Raw genomic sequence first — 9,854 nt, forward strand, 5'->3', positions numbered from 1 at the left:
CATGTAGAAGAGACAACATTACTACCTTAGAGGTGACCTGGCATCTGGGCAACATGCAACACAAGTTGGTAATTCAGACATTTTTAAAATGAGACTGAAAAAGGAATTATTTGTTTGCTCTCTTCATCCTCTAGCTGTAAGTAAAAGTTTTTTCCACGTTGCCCAGATACCCATCTGCATGTCCCATAGTACAATGACCACACCGAAAGACTTTGCATCCTCCAGCTGAAATGGGTGATGGTCTCAATGAGACACAGCAACTGCCAAATCCTCTGGCAAGAAAGGAAACAGCCTCCTCCACTTTTGAAAACACAGTGCCTCAGCGTTAAAGCCTCATTATACTCTCTCAGGAACACTTGGAAGTTTTCCAGGGTTGGGGACAATATGAGGAGTTTCCCCAGACTTTCAGAAAAAAACCATGTAATATCACATAATGTGGTCTCTTGATGTTTCACAATCAGTCTTGGAGGGTGTTTAAAATCGAGCTTCTGCCAGCAGAGCACTGACCAAAGAAGGATTTTTTTTCCAGATAAGAAGGGGAAGGATCTGGTTCCTTAGCTTGTTCCTCACAATTTATACAAATGTTTATGCAGTGAACTCCCAAGTGGGCAGGCTGTCGTCATGGTGCTTCACAGAGGGCTGCAGAAATTCCCCACCTTTGGAGGTATTGGGAAGGGGAATTTATCACAGTTCTAAAATTAACTGAACCTGGAGATTGTCTCTTGGCTTAACAGTGAGAGTGTCCTTGAGCTCTCTGTGACTCTGAACCCTTTCAAGGGCATGTGGGCTAGACCCATCACCAGTTTTGTGTTTCACCTGCTTCCCTCCCTAAGCAGCTGCAGGGGAAAGTCTGTTTTCACAGATGATTTCTGATATGAGAATTGTGTTTTGACTTTAGTTCAGGGTTCCAGTGTCTCTAACCAGCCTATGGAGAAGCACACAGCACCCTTCTCCCCTCCTTTCCATACCCTTCAATTGATGCAGAAATGATCTTAGGGTCAAACAACAGAAGCAACAGCTCAAAACAGGGTCACTCTGGGGGCCAAGTGAATTAAATCAACAGTAATGAAAATTGCCCACTTGCCAGGTGAGGGAGCAGCAGCCCCGCTGCCTTTTCCTGGAGTTTAGAAGTCTCCATTCCTCTGAGAGGCTTGTATCATCTTCCTTGCTCCTTGCAGTGCTCTACTGGCTATCATTTGATGAGTGCCTGTCCTTCTCAATTCCCCATCCTCGATAGAGTGCTGGGTCACTCACTTCTGTGTGCCTATTATCTATACCACCCTCCCCTTTGATTTGTCTACTTCCCAACATGAGGTAAAACCAATTTGTTATTTTTTAAACACTGTTGAGGAGGTTGGAGGGAGCAAGCCTCTGACAAGTGTGTGCAGAATGGGACAGTGGCGATGGCAGGGGCTTGGCTGGTGCATGTTCACACCCTCATCAGCATGACTATTCCTGAGAATAGCAGTTCAAGTCCAAATCTTGCTGACAGCATCCACCCTGAAGGCAGCTGCTGGGACATGCAACCATGCCCTGCTCAGGATGTCCTGTGTGGCATTTTGTGCAGTGGGCAGTAGGCCACACCGTCTGTGTCCCTGTTCTCAGTCCAAGCCAATCCTCTGGTCAGAAGGTCCCCAGCATGTCTCTCAGGAGAAAGTGATCTCAATGGAGCCACTCACCATGGGCTGACCACTGATTATCCAAGCCCAAGGGACCAGCTGATCCCCAGCTATACATCTTGTCACTTATTTTTTCATGCCTTGCCATTAGCATTCTCTTAGTTTTAACCTTGTAGGACCAAGGCAACTGCCATCCCGTGAAGCCTGATAAGGTCAAATACTTCCAGATCTGCTGCTGCACAGATTGTCTTCCCCAGGGTTTCTTTCAGTTTCTTTCTTTTGATCCGAACAGCAGTCCTGTGCTGAATGGTACTCTCAGACAGTTCATTAATTTAAGGACACCAGAGCTCAAGCACATCATTTACAAGTCAGCATGAAGTACAGGGGAAAGGAAGAGACAGTGCTGCTGGCATTTTCGATAAACAAGACATTCAATAATTTTAATCTTATTCCCAGATTATATAATCCCACTCTTGAAAGAGGGTTATTTGAGCAGACTGTCACATTAAATAGACACATTTGCTGCATATGTTAATTGCAGTGGAAAGCTGTTAAGCAAATAAGCTTGTTTCATCAAAATGTTATTCTTTTAGCAGGTCTGTTCCTTTCATGGATCTCCAATTCACAAGCCATGCTCTTCTGGAATGCACATTTCAGTTCAAGGCAAAGAAATGTGTTCACTGAACTGATCAATTTTTTTATCACGTTGACTTTTGTTTAAATTTTAAGGCATGCTGTGCCACAGAAGTATATTCAGGTTTATTTCTACAGCAAGGTATCAATGGAAAGATTTGAATCTATATGTATAGAAGGACTAGCAATGTATTTTCTTAACAGATATTAGCATTAATAAATCCTGGAGTGTATTGCCTGACACATCACACTCTAGTACTAGCCATTTACTAAGTTTTTTTATCACGTACTTCAGGTAAAAAGCAACTGTGTACAATCTAAGCACTGATCATATTTGTTAATACTATATCTTATGCAATAAAATCCCCTTAGCTGCACGTTATTTTTGAATAAAATCTAGGGGTTTGAGCACATATTTCTGATTCAATGAAAAGAGGAATAAATATTACATGCTGGTATCATGGTGCTTCTAAACTCATACGTTTTAATTTCTTTAGACAAGTGAAGGAGGCTGAAAAGGAGAAGCCTATGCAAATTGGAATACACACAATCTTCTGACAATCACTGAGTCTGCATCTTTCCGCTGTGAAATCAGTAACAGACGGTTCATTTCACATATAAGGTACAAGCATCAGTGCTGGAAATAGAGAGTAGATTGGAAATGGACTGGTTCTAAAGTGGTCAATACTCTTCCTTCAGAGAGGTAAAGAATATCAGCTTTTCACATACAAACTGGAACACTAATTAACATGTCTGAGTCAAGAGCCATTCTGGGGTAGCTGGTGGCAATTTTCAAGTGGAAAAGGAAGTTCTTCTAATGATTCCAAGGTTGCTGCACACACATGTTCCAGAAAAACGGATGGATGAATTTCTGATGCTAGGTTGCTTCTTGATCAAGGGGTAGCTTCCTCATGAACCAAGCTAGTTATCAACTTATATCCAAAGGAGATGTGTTCATTAATATAATTTTATAATTTAACTGATGCAAATACATGTGCAACTAATATATGATCTCTTTAGAATCTCTACTGGTCCAATAGTATACTGTCTTCTCCATGCATTGTACCTTGGAACTCCAAAGCAGGGTGTGAGGCACTCTAGTTCAGCTCAAAAAGGATCTGCTGTAGTTCAGGGAGGCCTGGGTACTAAGCTCCATGATTTATCAGGTTTGGTAAGATTTGTGGGGATGGCTCCCTGGCTATCCTGCTCTCAGCCAGTAACTTGATACCTGGAGCTTTTTCATTGCAATATTCATCTTCTTGCTCAGATAATGTATTTATTACACGTTGGAAAGGACTTGCTATAACTTCACAAGTAGAAGGAAACCAGGAAGAATCTTCACACTAATCAATTATCTAAAATGTCACTGACAATACTACAGTTTACCAGAGTTCACAAGACAAAGTGATATCTGAAAAAGCCAAAAGGACATGAACAAGGGATAATGCATCTCCAGATGAGGAAAAAACCCACAATGCTAAAATGTGGAGGAGTATCTGAATATGAACTCCTGGTGAGAAATACATTTTTATTTATAGGACTAATATGTTGCAAAACCTTCTGTATTCTTCAGAGCTTGTTTCCAGAGTAGCGTGTGAGGCTGGGGATCATTAAAAGTTTGTGCCAACACTGGAGCATCTCCTGTTGAGGCACAAAATATAAATTGGTCTGTGACAGTAGGAGAGGCAGCAGGGAGTGAAACACACACTGCTGGGTGTTTGAGACTCACAGGTCCTGCAGCCCTCATCTGGTCTTGACGTGTACCATCTTTTTAAGGTTTTTTTTGATATGAGTTCTCATTAGGTTAAGCTGTTATTTGTGTTCAGAATCAAAGGAGAAAAATTGAATGACAAGAACACAAAATATTTTATATTTTTGTGCATACGTAGGACTGCGGCGGATGCCAAACCCTTGCCTGCACCAGCTGAGCAGGCTGCATTGGGAATATCCTCCAAGATGCTACTTGCACAAGCCCTGTCAGCTGCTTCTGGTCTACCTACAAGTAAAAGACACAATCCTCCACTACACCAGAGATCAGGGAGACACAGCTGTATGTGGTTAGAGAGGATTTAAGGTCTACAAATATATGTTAGATAAGTTTGTATTTTGGGGATTTTTTTTTCTCTCTGCTGCCACAAAAGGTTATTGCTGACAGCTGTATATGAGAAATTATACTGTTTGTAAGGACACAACATGAAATTGCATTACAGCCATGATGGCAATAAAAGCAACTGTTTTTTTTGATAGAACCTATTATGCAGGGATTCAAGTCATGTCAAAAAATACTGGCAGTCTTAGATTTTCCTGTTGCTGGAACTGGTAGAAATCTAGCCAAACTAAAGAAACCAATGTGACAAGTGATCCTGAAGGTCTGTTCTGAGAGGAAGAGTTGCATGTTCCTCGTAATGCCTATTCATGTGCCTCAAACCTTTAGTTCATTTCTGTGGTAGGTGAAAAAATGGGATATGTGATTAGTGCTGCCTTCCTTACTTTTTATTGTCAGATCCTCATGTGACAGAATAGATAACACTCCCTATGCCTCAGCTGGGAATGTCTTATTCTTGGGAAAACTTCCCTTAGAAACAGAAGTGTGTATTGTGGCTTGAGAGAGATTCTATCTGGGTGAGCAGTGTTTTGTTTCCTGCTCACAAAACCGTTCTCTGTGTTCTTGAGTAAGTCACTTATCACCAGGTGGTTCACTCCCGCTCACTTTATCAGGCTCTCAGTTTGGACAAACAGGGCACCTACTTGACTTCACCTCAAGGCACTACTGTAGTAAATATTAATAGCAATTAATAGTACTTGAACACACAAGGCTAACTGTGGCCTGTCTCTGGCTGTCAGGAACACGAGTGTTGCAAATTTGCCCACAGAAACTATAGTTGTGTAAAACTGTCATAATCACCACACACATTTTATCGAAGACACAGTTATGAAGCAGCAACGCCATCACTATTCCAGACTTGTAACTGTTGTCCTAGCTTTGCAAGCTGATTTATCTTCGTGCACTTTGTTCTGTATGTTTAAAAACTGGCAAACACTGGTATAAAAGCTAATGGGAATGTCTCTCTCAACATACTGGTTTATATCTAACAAAAACCTCGGAATTCAGGACAAATATAAAGTAAAACTTTTTAAGGGGGATATTAATAATTTGTACATGTAAGTAAAGGCTAAAGACGTTTGCCTTTTATTGGTGTCAGTAATCAGTATTCACTATATGCAGAGGGCAAAACCCTTATAAGCCTTTATTTGATTATTAGTGCATCGAGATAGGATATGGGTATCTTATTCAAAGGAGTATATAAAATTGTTGATACTGTCTGCCCTTTTCTCCCTATAAACATTTGTCAATTCACTCCCCGTCTGGTGCTCTGTGTATACACATGCCCAGGCTAATGTTAGCTGAGGTTGCAATATAGCTATGTTAAATAATTTTATCTGATTTGTTGGATGATGGTATTTCTAACGGAAAACAACATGGTAATTTCAGAATGTTACTGATTAGATGAAAATGATATTGCATCAAAGTTACTTCCTTAATTTATTCTGAAAAAAACAAGAAGGATTTCTCTATTAAGATGCTTAATTAAAATCTATCTCTCTCCACACAAAATCTTTACTTTGGGTCCTGCATGTGATGTCTGAAAAGAACAAAGGCTGATTAGCATCTTTTGCACTCTGCTTTTCTTTTTGTCACTTAGACATTCATTGCAGCAATTCCAGCCAGGTTTGGAAGGACTGAGAGAAAGGGTGAACCTGGCACCTTTCACAAGAAGGAAGGACCTCTTCAACTGGCACATCCTGATCTTTCCCCTATTCTCTAAGTTCAGAACTCTTAGGGTTTTGATTCTCTTAGTACTGAATCTATAAAAATCCTATTTCTATTAGCTCTTTTATTGTTACCCACATAGTCATATGCTGAAATCACACCCACGGTTAACAAAACCGGAGAGCATCTACTGAGGAATGCAAAGGATATTTAGCAAAAACTTTGTCATTTTGTGCTGGTACAAACAATTTTTTGGTTGTTTTATTTTTTGACAGTAAAATCATTAGAAATGATGCTATGACTAGAAATCTAGACAGCATTTCATGTTCAAGGATTCTGAATTTTAGTACTCCTCCTATTGCCTCTTTTATGCAAACTATTAACTGTAATTCAAGCCCAAAATATTAAAAGCAGTATAAAGATTTAAGGATTCTTTCATACCAATTAGAAATAATTTCTAGCTGTACTTCAATGAATAGGCTTTTTACCTTTTGTTACAGTGGGAAATCACTTTTCCCCTGTAGCACAGGACATCTGCATAGATTTGTTTCCCATTATCTTTAATGGCATCAGCAAATACAGAGTTCATACATTTCTGTTAAATATATCTGCAGTTGTTGGAATACCAGCTTCTAAGAGAATTACAAGTTTAACAATTCAGTTAACCCAAAGTTACAATTTGATTAACATACCAGTAGAATATTTAAAAATGATGTCACCTTATCATTCACACTGCACTTGAAAGCATAAAGGAAGATTCTCTGACTTGGTTCACAAGCAACCTAGAAATATCATGACTGCAATCTCTAATGTGCTGGAAAACACTAACATCTGAAAGGTCAATCTGTGCTTTCAAGAAAGTTTTGTTTGTAGTGTTTTTAAGCTCTATTTTCACTCCCTTCCTGAATGTGTAACTGATTGTGCATACACAGAAAATACAACTCTGCACTGATAAAAAAGGCTTAATTATTTATTTTCAAACTTTTAATTGCCTGTGGAAGACTAATGAAGAGCAATATCAAATACTGACCATGACATTATTTCATTGTAGGTCACTGTCAAACATGAAGGTTAACCTAAAATGGAGAATTACATGATATTTTCCCCCTGCTGTTATTTCTCTACACTTTCTCCCTGAACTGTGTAGTCAAGTCAGACTGTGTGGGCTGTGACCTCTTAGTTCTCTGCAGGCCACAAGATCATGACATTATGAAAAGTGTTTCTCTTTTTTCCTCCACTGTGAATCATATTCTTGGATTAGCTAAAAAGATATTTTAAAAAGACTTATCACCAGTTTTGGAAAAAACAACTCAATTATCAGATCAGGACAGAACAGGTAATTTGTCTATCACTAGCTTGCCTGTATATATTGTAGTTCTGCAATGACCAAAACGATGTATTCTGGTTTAGTGCGTCTCCTCCTCATCATCCTCATCCTCTCTCTTCTTTCTAAATACCAGTGGCAATCTCAAAAAATAAATAAATCTCAAGAGCTACTCATAATTTTTGCAGTTCTCAAGTTGCCTGGTATTTTAAGCAATAAAATAATGTTTTGCATCCAACAAATCTCGAGCAAAAAATCCCCAAGTCTCTCCATTACTGTTAACGCAGCTATGGTAAGAGGATTCGCCCCTAAAGCTCTGACTATATTCTGAAGGGAAAACTGATATTATCAAGCACAGTTTCCATCTTTAATAGCTTTTTGTTTACTAGCTCTTTCCTCCCCTTTCTTTTTTCAGCTCCACTTAAGTGACCATATATAATCACAGAAATTTATTTTGCATTCAGCCTTTATATTGATCCCTGGCCCCTTTGGGCTGCTTCTTGCACCTCTGTACATTACAAAAGCAATTTTGGCCAACTGCTCCCACAAGAGTGGGCCCTTGTCAGGACATCATGTTGATTTGGCTAAGGAAAGGAAGGGCACTCTGTGTTCCCCCTGTGCCTGATGCTAAACATCACCCCAAAGAAATCACTTCCAAGTGCTTGATTTTGACTATTGCAACCAAACTATTTTTGTTGGGGGTTTTGCCTTACAAACTTACAAAGATTTCCTTTGGAAGATTAAAAAACAAAGTCTGAAAGAATTTAATTGAATAGAACTGATCTCAGATGATCTGGCAAGGGCTCTTCCAACTCAAATCTAATTTGCTATGGCATCACCAGTGAACACGCAGAGCACAGTTCTCATGCACACTACACACCCTCACAGTCTGTACAGTTGCACCAGCAATTGTAAGCACCTACCTACAAATAATATAAGTTTTGCTTGTGCAAAACTTCAAGGCAATTAGGCCCATCCATTCTCCTTAAGTGCATATAGCAGATACCAACTGAATTTAGTGTGCTCTCTACTACACACTGATTAGCAGCCTGGTGACCACTTCAGTATCAGCACAACTGTTTTGTGTTTGCTTTAACACTGCAGCATCCCACTTTTAAATGCATGCATTGTTATTTTTGCAGTTGAAATCAAGAAATCAGCTTAAAGCAAGCAGCTGGCATGACAGAAAAGAGGGCTGAAATACACAGAGATGTACCCAGTCAAGCGACTTCAGAACTGTGGCACCAATTAACAAAGTGTTAAACTTAGTGGTAGACATTTGGTTTTGTGGGTTTTTTTCCCCCTCTTTTTGTTTCACAGGGCATCATTTTTCTGTTGCAGAAATTGTTTTCTTTTAGCCACCACCATTGTATGCAGCAGGTCAGTCTCAGTCTGGTTGACAAAATATTTCATAATTTCTAAGGACTTTTTTGGTGTTTTTTTCCTCCCCACACATTTATGTGGCTTTAATGCCACTACTTCCACCTGCAAGAATTCAGGTACCTGCCTCATATTCCTCAGTGCTGTGAAAACAAACTGTACTGAAGACAGGCTCCTGTCAAAAGATGGATTGTAAAACATAGTGCAGACAGGTTGAAACAGAGACAGTGTAGTTATACCTGTCACAATAACTTCCAATAAATATTGCAGAATAAATGGAAATCATTGATAATAATTTTGTGTCATTATTTGGGGAACTATGCTAGATGGATCTTTTTTTGTCCCCCCAACCATTTTGAGCTGAAAATGCACTTAATAATATGATGGGATGTAGGATTAGAGACTGTTACAATGTGATTGGGTGTAGAATCCTCACGGTTTTGTTTCTCGTTTTAGTGTTAAGATATTTTGTTTGGTTTTATTTTGGGGTTTTTTTTTTTCCTTTCTCTAGTCCTGGCATCAAATCTCACCATTTCTGGGCCAAATGGATAATACAGCTGCATAGGATTCCTGAGAGGACTCTCAAGTGTCTCCTGTGCTGTTAAACCTCCACATTGTCTCACCCTAGCAGCAGCAGAGCTATGCATGCAGCAACAGGACTGAGAATGCTGCCTCTGACATCTTCAGCAGGAGCTGGTAAAGTCAAGGAAGGATTATTCCAGCAGGACAGGCAAGCCTGGCTCTCTTCTCCAATATTATAAACAACTGGTGAAAGTACATTAGGAGTTTTACATTACTTTTATAAAACTGTCTTTGACAGGACTTTGAAGCTGAGAAGTGCCATTGGCAAGAATATGAGATTCTGAGATGCAGGGGATGATGGTTTGGTTAACACACAACAAAAGTAAATGGGGATTGCCTATAAACAAGGACCAGAACTGCTGTACTCAGAATGCTACTCTAGTACTTCCAACATTGCTCAGACTCCCTGTGGGCTTTCATTTGGCATTTGTAAACAAGAGAGCAGAAAGGCAAAGTGGCCTTCAGGTGCCAGCAAGAGAATTCTGAGGCAGAGACATAAATATTTGTTCTGGGACAACTCCTCAGAGCTCCATGTTTCTTTCGA

At 39.7% G+C, this 9,854-nt stretch overlaps 1 long non-coding RNA gene across 1 annotated transcript; it reads left to right on the forward strand.

The window, feature by feature from the left end:
- The first annotated feature begins 2,753 nt into the window (after positions 1-2,753).
- Positions 2,754-4,354, forward strand: LOC116797985. The gene is made up of 2 exons (XR_004360794.1): positions 2,754-2,874; positions 4,142-4,354. It is a non-coding gene; the product is annotated as an uncharacterized LOC116797985 (long non-coding RNA).
- Positions 4,355-9,854: the final 5,500 nt, after the last annotated feature.

This window comes from Chiroxiphia lanceolata, chromosome 24 (genome assembly GCF_009829145.1).
Source record: "Chiroxiphia lanceolata isolate bChiLan1 chromosome 24, bChiLan1.pri, whole genome shotgun sequence".
Lineage (NCBI taxonomy): Eukaryota > Metazoa > Chordata > Aves > Passeriformes > Pipridae > Chiroxiphia > Chiroxiphia lanceolata.